Raw genomic sequence first — 12,141 nt, 5'->3', positions numbered from 1 at the left:
TCTGACCCTAACTCTGTCTCCGATCTCTCTGTCTCCCTCCTTGAATTCCTGTATTCATTCATTCAATCGTATTTATTGAGTGCTTACTGTGTGCAGAGCACTGTACTAAGCACTTGGGAAGTACAATTTGGCAACATATAGAGATGGTCCCTACCCAACAGTGGGCTCACAGTCTAGAAGGGGGAGACAGAGAACAAAACAAAACATATTAACAGAATAAAATAGATAGAATAAATATGTACAAGTAAAATAAATACCACGGATCAATTGCTTGATTGACAGAAGCAGGAAGGTCCAAAGCTTTGGGTTGGGGAAGAGCCTACTGCATCCTGGAGGTTGTGGGGGCTGAAGCCCAGCTGAAGCAGTGTTGCCTAGTGGATGGAGCACGGGCCTGGGAGTAAGAACGAACTTGGGTTCAAATCCCGGCTCTTCTTCTTGTCTGCTGTGTGACCTTGGGCAAGTCACTTCAGTTCTCCTGTATTTCTGTGTCTCTCTCATACAGACACACACCCTTTTCAATGTTTGCTAGTTTTGAGAAAAACAGAACTCAGGGGCCTTTTGGTGGTGGTGGTTCAGATCTGGTTGTGTTATGGATTCTTATTCAAAGTGAATTTTGTAGAAATATTCAGATTGAGAAATATTTCACTTCCACTGACCAATAAGACAGATCTTCCAAAGAGGTGTTAGTAGAAATTAGACTCAGTTTAGGCAAAGCCTGAATCAGGCTTCAAGGTTTAGCGAGAAAAGGAACAAAATAATAAAAACTCCACAACGCTCCACTTCTACAAAAAAAGTAGAGAGCAGAAAGTTTTCCTATCAAGTACCTTTTCATTTTTTTCTAAAATGTGTCACTTTTCCACATTTCATATATTAGGAGACATCAAAAAATAATTTTCCTCGAAGACTGCGTATTGCTTTTGATACAATAAAAAGGATTATTTTTTATTAACTTTTGTTAATGGCTATGTTCCCTCAACTTAAAATCTTATTATACTTGATAAACTTCTGTCATTTCATTCTTAATGCATTCCACACAAAGGAGCACACCAGAGGGAAACTCACCCTCACATGGCAGGGATTAGAAAAATTAACTTCTTCAAAAGTTTCCTCTATTTTATTGGAAAACTTCTTTCATTAAAAACAGTCGCTTCCAATTTCCAATCAAATCAGAATATATTACAGATGCCAAAAAAGTGACAAAAGAGAAGAAGCAAAGAAATTCCAAGTGCGACGGGTTTCTGATAGATAACTCTGATGGATCCACGGGAGCTCAGGAGAGTAGCGGCTCTATCTCAACCACATATCCACCAATCTGGTAGTCAACACAGCGTCATGATCAATCGATAAATCAGTGGTATTTATTGAACTCTTTCTGTGTGCATAGCAATATACCAAGCACTTGGACAGGTGCAATATGACAGAGTTAGCAGGCACGTTCTCTGCCCACGATGAGCTAACAGTTTAGAGGAGGAGGCAGGATTCAGTGTAAATAAATTAAATTGTGGATTTGTACGTAAGTGCTGTGGGGCTGAGGGAAGTGTGAAGAAAGGATGCAGGGTTGACGCAGAGGGCGTGGGAGAAGAGGAAGCGAGGGCTTAGTTGGAAAAGGCCTCTTGGATGAGTTATGTTTTTAATAAGGCTCTGGAAGTGGGGAGAGGGAACCTCAGTTGGATATGAAGAGGAAGGGCATTCCTGGTCGGAGATAGGATGTGGGCGAGGTTGGTGGAGAGAAGGATGACATCGAAGTACAGAGAGTAGGTTGGCATTAGAGAAGTGACGTGTACGGGCTGGGTTGTAATAGGAAATCACGTAGGAAGGCCCCTGGAATACCCTCCCTCCACACATGCTCCCTCCACACATGGGAAGCAGCATGGCTCAGTGGAAAGAGCCCGAGCTTTGGAGTCAGAGGTCATGGGTTCAAATCCCGGCTCCGCCACCTGTCAGCTGTGTGACTTTGGGCAATCACTTAACATCTCTGGGCCTCAGTTACCTCATCTGTAAAATGGGGGTTGACTGTGAGCCCCACGTGGGACAAACTGATCACCTTGTAACCTCCCCAGCGCTTAGAACAGTGCTTGGCACATAGTAAGCGCTTAATAAATGCCATCATCATCATTATCTGCCAAACTAGCTCTCTTCCTCCCTTCAAGGCCCTACTGAGAGCTCACCTCCTCCAGGAGGCCTTCCCAGACTGAGCCTCCTTTTTCCTCTCCTCCTCCCCATCCACCCTGCCCTACCTCCTTTCCCTCCCCACAGCACTTATATATATTTGGACATATTTATTACTCTCTATTTATTTTACTTGTACATATTTACTACTCGATTTTATTAATGATGTGCATATGGCTATGATTCTATTTATTCTGATGGTTTTGACACCTGTCTGCATCTTTTGTTTTGTTGCCCATCTCCCCCTTCTAGACTGTGAGCCTGTTGTTGGTTAGGGACCATCTCTATATGCTGCCGACTTGTACTTCCCAAGCGCTTAGTACAGTGCTCTGCACACAGTAAGTGCTCAATAAATATGATTGAATGAATGAATGAATGAAATCAGGGAGGTAAGGTGGAAGGGGCAGGGTGATTGAGTCCTTTAGAGCTTATGATAAGGTGTGAGGAAGAGGCAGCATGGCTCAGTGGAAAGAGCCCGGGTTTTGGAGTCAGAGGTCATGGGTTCAAATCCCAACTCTGCCAATTGTCAGCTGTGTGATTTTGGGCAAGTCATGTCACTTCTCTGGGCCTCAGTTCCCTCATCTGTAAAGTGGGGGTTAAGACTGTGAGCCCCCCTTGGGACAACCTGATCACCTTGTAAGCTCCCCACCTCCCCAGCGCTTAGAACAGGGTTATGCACATAGTAAGCGCTTAATAAATGCCATTATTATTATTATTAAGAGACAAGGAAGGCAGAACTCAAGGAGGGGGAGGAGAAAGAGGAAGAGGAGGGAGAGGTGCAGGAGGAAAAGAAGAAGGAGGAAGAACAGGAAGAGAAAGAGGAGGAGCTCCAGAAGGAGGAGGAGAAGGAGCAGGAGGAAGAACAGGAAAAGGAGGAGGAGGAGGAAGGGAAAATGGATTAGGAGGGGAATGAAGAGGAGGAGGAGATAGAAAGGAAATGGAGGAGGAGAAAGAAAGGAACTAATGTGCTATGCCAAGATGAATCCTGCAGCCTTCATATTTTGTTCTTGAAACACTTTGATATTCCCCCCTCCACTATCCTTATGTATATCTCCTTATGCTCTGCCATTTCCCCCCTCAGTAGTTTATTTTCACACCTCTCTCCCCATCTAGACTGTAAACTCTTTGTGGGCAGGGAACAAGACTACCAACTCCATTGAACTGCTATGGCCCAACCGCTTAGTACAGTCCTCTGCTGACAGCACGCACTCAAAAAATACCACCAAATGATTAACCACTTAATGACTTCAACTTCTTCCTAATGCCTCGACTCCAGGGAAAACACACTGAAGAAGGGCAGCGACCTTTCCCAAAGGGATTTATGGGCCACCAGAGAATGAAACGAGAGTGACCGCAAACTCAGCCCAGCCCCGGAGCAGCCCCTGGACTTCACGAGGCTCCTTTTCAAAGACACTATTCTTTTCTGCCTCTTCACTCCCCTAGCAGAAACGGGGACAGGGGATTCACAGGAGCAGGTGGGCTGGGAGTGTGAAACCAAGAAGGAAGCATAAACACTCTGGTGCTTTTTGCCGACCTCAACAGTGGCTGGCCATGAAGCTGTGCAACTGGCTGATTGGGAGTGATGGATGGCGGATCAATAAGGGGATCGTCAGCCCGTTAGCTCGGAGGTCCGGAAATCTCCGCCCGGAAAGAACTCGAGCAGAATTTCCATACCGAGTCAATATCCTCGATGCCCTCTGCCTGGACCCTCATGATACAGGCCAAAGTGAGGAGAGATATTTTAAGCTGCTTCTCGAGGCAGTTTAATGCATGGGGATGTGGATGTTCCCATAAAAGACGTGAAAACGAGGAAGTGGAGTGGCCAACTCTAGAAAAACCGTTTCACGGGATGATATTTATGGCGTTAATGTAAAATGATGTCAGCATCTTACACATAACCAAGTGCTAATACGTTATTTTGTTTTCATCTACTGTAAGTCAAATGTGCATCTAGGAGTTTGCCCTCTCAAAATCTAGTTTTGTTAAAAATGACGAGATATTTTACTGCCCCAGCCGGTTGGAACAAGGAGTGAAACATAATGGGGTTTGGGGGGCTGCTGCCACTGTGTTCTTTTTTATTACCAAGTCCTCCCTCGCCCCCTTGCCCTTCTTAATTTGGACTGATTAATAATAATAATAATAATAATAATAATGATAATAATAATAATAATAATAATAACATTTGTTAAGTGCTTACTATGTGTAAAGCACTATTCCAAGCACTGGGTGGATACAAAGTGATCAGGTTGTCCCATGTGAGGCTCACAGTCTTAATCCCCATTTTACAGATAAGGGAACTGAGGCACAGAGAATGATAATAATAACAATAATAATAATAATAATATTTGTTAAGCGCTTACTATGTGCAAAGCACTGCTCTAAGCGCTGGGGAGGTAACAAGGTGATCAGGTTGTCCCACAGGGGGCCTCACAGTCTTAATTCCCATTTTACAGATGAGGGAACTGAGGCACACAGAAGTTAAGTGACATGCCCAAAGTCACACAGCGGACAATTGGCAGAGCCGGGATTTGAACCCATGACCTCTGACTCCCAAGCCCAGGCTCTTTCCACTGAGCCACGCTGCTTCTCTATATGTTTGGGTAAGGGTGACATTAATACAAAGGCGTCATGTGATCCTCACAGAGGCCTTGGGGCACAATACACCACCAAGTTAGAGGTGCTAAGACTTTCTCCGTCGGACCCAAAAGGATTGGGCTAGCAATCTATGGTATTTATTGGGCACCTTTTGAATGTGAAACACTCAATTTAGCAATTGGGAGAGTACTAAGGAGTCTGCTCTAGTGGATAGACCACAGGTCTGGGAGTCAAAAGGATCCTGGTTTTAATGAGAACCAGGCTGACTGAGAAGCAGCGTGGCTTAATAGAAAGAGCACGGGCTTGGGAGTCAGAGGTCATGGGTTCTAATCCTGGCTCCACCACATGTAGCTGTGTGGCCCTGGGTAAGTCACTGAAATTCTCTGTGCCTCAGTTACCTCACCTATAAAATGGAAATTATGACTGTGAGCCCCACATGGGGCAAGGTGTTATCCACCCCCGTGCTTAGAAGAGTGCTTGGCACATAGCATTTAACAAATACCATGATCATTATTATTAATCCTGGCTCTACCACTGATAAGCTGTGTGACCTTGGGCATGTCACTTCTCTTGTCTGTGCCTCAGTTACCTCACCTGTAAAATGGGGATTAAGGCTGTGAGTCCCATGTTGGACAGGGACTACGTCCAACCTAATTTGCATGTATCCACCCCAGAGCTCAGAACAGTGCTTGGAACATCGCAAGTGTTTACCAAATACCATAAAAATCATTACTGTGACAGAAGCAAAGTATATTCTCTTTCATTTGTTCAATCGTATTGAGCACTTACTGTGTGCAGAGCACTGTACTAAGCGCTTGGGAAGTACAAGTTGGCAACAGATAGAAATGGTCCCGACCCAACAGCGGGCTCACAGTCTCTCTCTTCAAGAAGCTTATAATTGGATGTAGGAGACAATGAATGAATCAATGGTACTTACTGAGTGCTTTATATGTGTAGAGCCCTGTACTGAGCGCCTTTGACAATACAACAGAATAATTGTTTGTAGTAGACAAAGTAGTTCACAAATAGTGGAAACGGGAGAAAGGACAGTGATATCAATCAATCGTATTTATTGAGCGCTTACTATGTGCAGAGCACTGTACTAAGCACTTGGGAAGTACAAATTGGCAACACATAGAGACAGTCCCTACCCAACAGTGGGCTCACAGTCTAAAAGTGGAGCTGGATGAAATGGGTGAATAAATGATAAAACTGAGTAATAATAGTAATGATTTTGGCATTTATTAAGCACTTACTATGTGCCAAGCACTGTTCTAAGCACTGGGGTAGATACAAGGTAAACAGGTTCTCCCACGTGGGGCTCACAGTCTTAATCCCCATTTTACAGATGAGGGAACTGAGGCAGAGAGAAGTGAAGTGATTTGCCCAAGGCAACACAGCTGATACATGGTGGAGCAGGGATCAGAACCCATGACCTCTGACTCCCAAGCCCAGGATCTTTCCACTAAGCCACACTGCTTCTCATATAATAATTATGGTATTGGTTAAGTGCTTACTATGTGCCAAGCACTGTTCTCAGTGGCACTGGCAGGGTGGGGGGGGGATACAAGGCCATCAGGTTGTCCCACAAGGGGCTCACAGTCTTAATCCTCATTTTACAGATGAGGGAACTGAGGCACAAAGAAGTTAAGTGACTTCTCCAAATACACAGCTGACAAGTGGTGGAGTGGGATTGAAACCCACGATCTCTGACTCCCAAGCCTGTGCTCTTTCCAATGAGCAACACTGCTTCTCTGTAAAGCACTGAACACGAAAATAAAATTAAGCAGTGTCGTACAGGAATCACAGCGTGGCTTAGTGGAAAGAGCTCGGGCTTGGGAGTCAGTGGGCGTGGATTCGAATCCCAGCTCTGCCACTTGTCAGCTGTGTGACTATGGGCAAGTCACTTCACTTCTCTGTGCCTCAGTTACCTCATCTGTAAAATGGGGGCTAAGACTCTGAGCCCCACATGGGACAACGTGATTACCTTGTTTACCTCAGCACTTAGAACAGTGCTTGGCACATAGTAAGTGTTTAGCAAATATCATAATTATTATTACAATTCTATTTATCTATTATTACAATTCTATGTATCTATTCTGATGGTATTGACACCAGTCTACTTGTTTTGTTTTGTTGTCTGTTTCCCTCTTCTAGACTGTGAGCCCATTGTTGAGTAGCTACTGTATCTGTTGCCAAATTGTACCTTCCAAGCACTTAGTACAGTGCTCTGCACAGAGTAAGTGCTCAATAAAAATGATCGAATGAATGAATGAATCAGCTTCAGGGGAGTAAAGATGTAGCAGCAGGGGAGTGAGAGCTCAGATAGGGTTCCAGACCATCCCTAAATGGACATCTCTGTCCCTGTGACGCTGCCCTCTGAAAGAGCCGGAACAGTTGCCAGTTGTAGTATTTATGGATATCAAATGATTCTTGCAGTCTGGACAGATATAACTCGTTATGGCTCATTTCTATGGAATGTCAGTCAATTTAGAGACAGATGGCAATGCCGTCCCGGCAGCGGTTGCCGTGGGCTCAGCTTCTCCGGCCTTTTTGGCGAGTCTGGCTAAGGGACCATGCGGACCGTTGTAGGAACTTTAGCGAGGAACGACACAGCTAAGTGTTTCTCCCTGGCTGCAGGGATCCAATCCCTAAACTGAAGGTGGCCCCTGACTGTCTCTTCTCCTTTACTCCCAGCTGCTCTCCCTTGCTTTGACAGGCACTTGAGCCTCAGATTTGGGCAAGCATCTAATGAGGGATGGCTCTTCACACTCAGGGACGTTTTGGATGGGAATGTTACTCATTGTGTTCACAAGCCCGGCTAAAAAGACTGACGCTTCACTTACTGAGTGCCATGGGCAGTTTTTCCAGTCAGAATGACAGTCGTTCATTTGCACAGAGCTCTGATTATTTTCCAGAGCCCTTTCCTAACTACACTAGAGGTGAAGGCATTAGTCTTTATTGCAAATAATATTTATTAAGCAGTGCGACCTAGTGGAAAGAGCACAGGCCTGGAAGCCAGAGGTCCTGAGTTTTAATCCCACCTCCACCACATATTTGCTGTGTGACCTCGGGTGAGTAAATTACCTTCTGTGTGTCCCTTTCCTCATCTGGAAAATGGGGATGTAATATCTGTTCTTCCATCTACTTGGACACTGAGCCCCATATGGGAACTGAACGATCTTGAATCTACCCCAGACAGAATTTAGTATAGTGCTCGGCACATAGTAAGCACTTAAGAAATACCAAAATGATTATTGCTATTGTTATTATCCTTATCATTGAGTGCACAGCATATACTAAGGGCTGGGAAAGATTACACAATGGCATAGTGGCTAAAGCACATGACTGGAAGTCAAAAGGTCATGGGTTCTACTCCCAGCTCTCCCACGTGTCTGCTGTGTGACCTTGGGCCAGTTACTTCACTTCTCTGAGCCTCAGTTACTTCATCTGTAAAATGGGGATTGAGACTGTGAGTCCCACGTAGGACAAGGACTGCATACAACCTGCTTTGCTTGTATCTATCCCAGCACTTAGTACAGTGCCTGGTACACAGTGAGTGGTAAATGAATATAATAATAATCATAATAATAATCATAATAATAATCATAATCATCATAATCATCATAATCAGGTGAGATTAGTCACAGTCCCTGCCCTTCAGGGGACTGTTGGAGCCAAACTTTCCACTCTTTCATTGGGCAACAGCAGGTGATAATAATTGGGGATTTTACTATAGATTGTAAACTCTTCCACTAGATTTTTAAACTTCTCCACTAGACTGTGAGCTCCTCTCCCGAACTGAACCTGACACCTGGGGGGTGTCTAATAACTCTATTGTATTGTACCTGGGCAGAGATTGTGGTTCATTCCCATCTATGTAATCTCTTCCAGTGCTTACTATGATGCTCTGTACACAGTAAGAATTTGATAAATCCTCTAATTCGGCTGCCTTCTATGCAACTGTACTGTACAGGTAAGCACTCAATAAACAACCTTGCCAACTGATATATTGATTGTTGGTAAAGAGCAATGACAAGTGTACAGTTTGGGAATTCAAAAAGAGGTATCGGGATGGGGACCTTGAAAGGAAGGTGTAACTTAGGGCAATCTTTTTTCATGATGCTTGCCACTTGCTTGGCTAATTTTCTCCTGCCTAGTCCAACGTTACTGTGATTACAAAACAGAAAGCAATGGGTGGAGAAAAACAAGCGATATCTGGCTGGTACTCATCATTAGCTGGAATCTAAGTATGGTCAGCTCTTTCATCTCAGGCCTTTTCATTCCTCAATGTGGCTAGAGATGTGGGGGTATTAAAACTAGCCCTTCTCCAAAGTCACATCGCCGTGGATACAATTTGATGCGATGTCAGAGGAAAGGCTTTGACTCTGTGCTATCCGTTTACAGAATGCAAGCTCATTTTGGCAAAGGAAAATCAGAGGAAGCAGAGAGTCCTAGTGAGGCAAGCACAAGACCAGGAATCAGGAAACCTGGGTTCTGCTCCAAGCTCTGCTGCTCACTCTCTGTGTAACTTTGGGTCAGTTGCTTAATCTTCCTTGGGCCTAATTTTTTTCATCTGTAAAGTATGGATTAAATAACTCTTCTCCTTCCCCCTCAGTCTGTGAGCCCTGTGTGGGACTGGAATTGTGACTGATTTGATTATCTTCCATTGCTCCATTGGCCCATTGTGAGAGCTTAGCAATAACATAATTATTATTATCATGACTTTCAATCATCAGTTGTATTTAGTGAGTGCTTACTGTGTGCAGAGCACTATACGAAGTGCATGGGAGAGATTTTGGCAGGAACGTAACTCCAAAGCTCTAAGAGAATTGAACATAGATTTAAAAAAAAAAACAAAAGAACAGAACAGAAGGAACGGCATTGCATAGTGTTTGAAAGTTCATTTTACTCCCTGTGTTCCTTTGCATTGCACGTTTTCAGTGGATACATAGTATTGCCACACACTGTCCACATGCTTCTCTTAGCAAAAAATTAGATTGTAAAGTATAGAGATGACAGAGAAATGAGGTTTTGGTATACAGAGCCTTATATGTTTTACTAAAACATATCAGTGTGAAAACAAATTTAAAGGAATTATGATCCTTCCAAGAGATGACATCATGATAGTATTCATAAGCAATAAGATGGATAGATCGGATGAAACCCCAGTGCCTAGACAATAATAAAAACTGACATCTTGATCCAAAAGTGCTGATTCATATTTCTCTTTAAACTAATGGATAGCTGATAAAATCAGCTTAATAATCTAGAGCTCTATGTAGTGGAAATGATATCATTAGGATGAAAATCGCCCTGATGGGTTTTAATGTATTTGAAATTTCATTACCAGTGAGATGAAAATGGCTGTGATATGAGCAAGGTGGAATTCTCGTCGGCCCCCGGAGAGACGGATTCCTGGGATCCAAATACAATTATGGATTCTCTATAAATTATCGATGGCTATTTTCTTCCAATGGTTTCTGTCATTAAATCCACTCCCTTCATTTGTAGTTTTAATTGCCCCACTTCCTAGGTGGTGACTGACCCGGCCGGACATTTAAATGCCTCCAACAACTGAGCAGATTCAAAAAGATTATCTCTTCACAATGGAAAATTGACAGGCTCACCTGATCCACCCCTCATGTACCGTATATAGCGTTAAGCAAGCTCAGCAAATCCTCCAAGGCTTCTCAAATGATAAAGCATTGTGTCGGGAAGGGTAGGAAATGATTTTGAAAATCATTAGGCTGATAGGACCAGGGGAAATGATTACAAATGTGAGGTCCTGCAATCATTTGAACCACATTCTAATTGAATTATGGTTATTCCCCAAGACCATCTCGTCCCTTGGAGTTTCAAATGCGGCTGGCGGGACTCCTCTCAATCCTTATTCAATACAACTCCACAAAATGTCAATCTTGGGATCAAGACCTACTCTCCTTCCCCGTGCTTGGGGAGATCCAGGATTCTGTGCTGAAGAGGTAGCATGCTACCCCAAAACTATTTGCTCCTTCTACAGCCCCCCTCCCTCTCTTCTTCTCTCTCTCTTTCTCTCTCTCTCTCTCTCTCTCACTCTCTCTCACTTTAAATGACATTTGTAAACTGCTTACTCTGTGCCAGGCACTGTACTGATTGCTGGACTAGATACAAGTTAGCTTGCTATGTGTCAGGCCCTGTACTAAATGCTGGGGTAGATATAAGTTAGTTAGATTGGACACAGTCCCTATCCCACATGGGGATCACTGTCTTTATCTCCATTTCACAGATGAGGGAACTGAAGCACAGAGAAGTGATTTGCACAAAGTCACGTGGCATGGCGTAGTGAATAGAGCATGGGCTTAGGAGTCCTGCTAAGTCATGGGTTCTAATTCCAGCTCTGCCACTTGTCCGCTGGGTGACCTTGGGCAAGTCATTTAACTTTTCTATGCCTCTGTTACCTCATCTGTAAAACAGAGATTGCAACTGTGGTCCATGCGTGGGACGGGGACTGTATCCAACCTGATTTGTTTGTATCCACCCCAGAGCTTAAGACAGTACCTGGCATATAGTGAGCACTTAATAAATACCATTGTTGTTATTATTATTACTGCAGCAGACAAGTGGCAGAGCAGGTATTAGAACTCAGGTCCTTCTGACTCCCAGGCCTGGGGTCTATCCACTAGACCACACTGCTTTTCTGCCTATAAAAAGGCAGGGGTTTCTTTCAGAGACCGGCTTTACGGGGGTTTCTTTTGACCCTTCCCTCAGCATCTGCCACTATCTGACCTCCATCCAGCCTCCCAAGACCCTGCCTTGACTCTCCTCCATATCACCGAGACACCCTGGGGGTCAGAGAAAAGCAAGGCAGACTAGAGCCGCCTCCACAAAATTTTGGGAAGGCCACGGAGGATGCCGCGGAAGTGTTCACTGTGGCCATGTTTGTGACTGCGGGCTCTGAACCATGAGGAACCTGAAATTCTTCTTCTCTAACAATAATAACTGTGGTATTTGTTAACTACTTACTATGTGACAAGGGCTATTCTAAGCACTGGGGTAGATACAAGGTAATCAGGTTGTCCCACGTGGGGCTCACAGTCTTAATCCCCATTTTACAGATGAGGTTACTGAGACACAGAGAATTTAAGCCACTTGTCCAAGGTCACCCAGCAGACATGTGGCAGAGCCTGGATTACATTGACAGAGCTGAGATTTGAACCCATGACCTCTGACTCCAAAACCCGTGCTCTTTCCACGGAGCCACACTGCTTCTCAGTTTACACTCAAACTACTTCAGTTATATCACACAGAAATAAACTATGGTGTTGAAGGCACATTTAGAGTGGAAATATCAATCAAGATTTGGGCAGGAACAAAACTGAAGTACAACACAATGCA

This window comes from Tachyglossus aculeatus, chromosome 12 (assembly GCF_015852505.1).
Source record: "Tachyglossus aculeatus isolate mTacAcu1 chromosome 12, mTacAcu1.pri, whole genome shotgun sequence".
Taxonomy (NCBI): domain Eukaryota; kingdom Metazoa; phylum Chordata; class Mammalia; order Monotremata; family Tachyglossidae; genus Tachyglossus; species Tachyglossus aculeatus.
The sequence above is the reverse complement of the archived record's forward strand: the minus strand, read 5'-3'. Positions refer to the sequence as shown.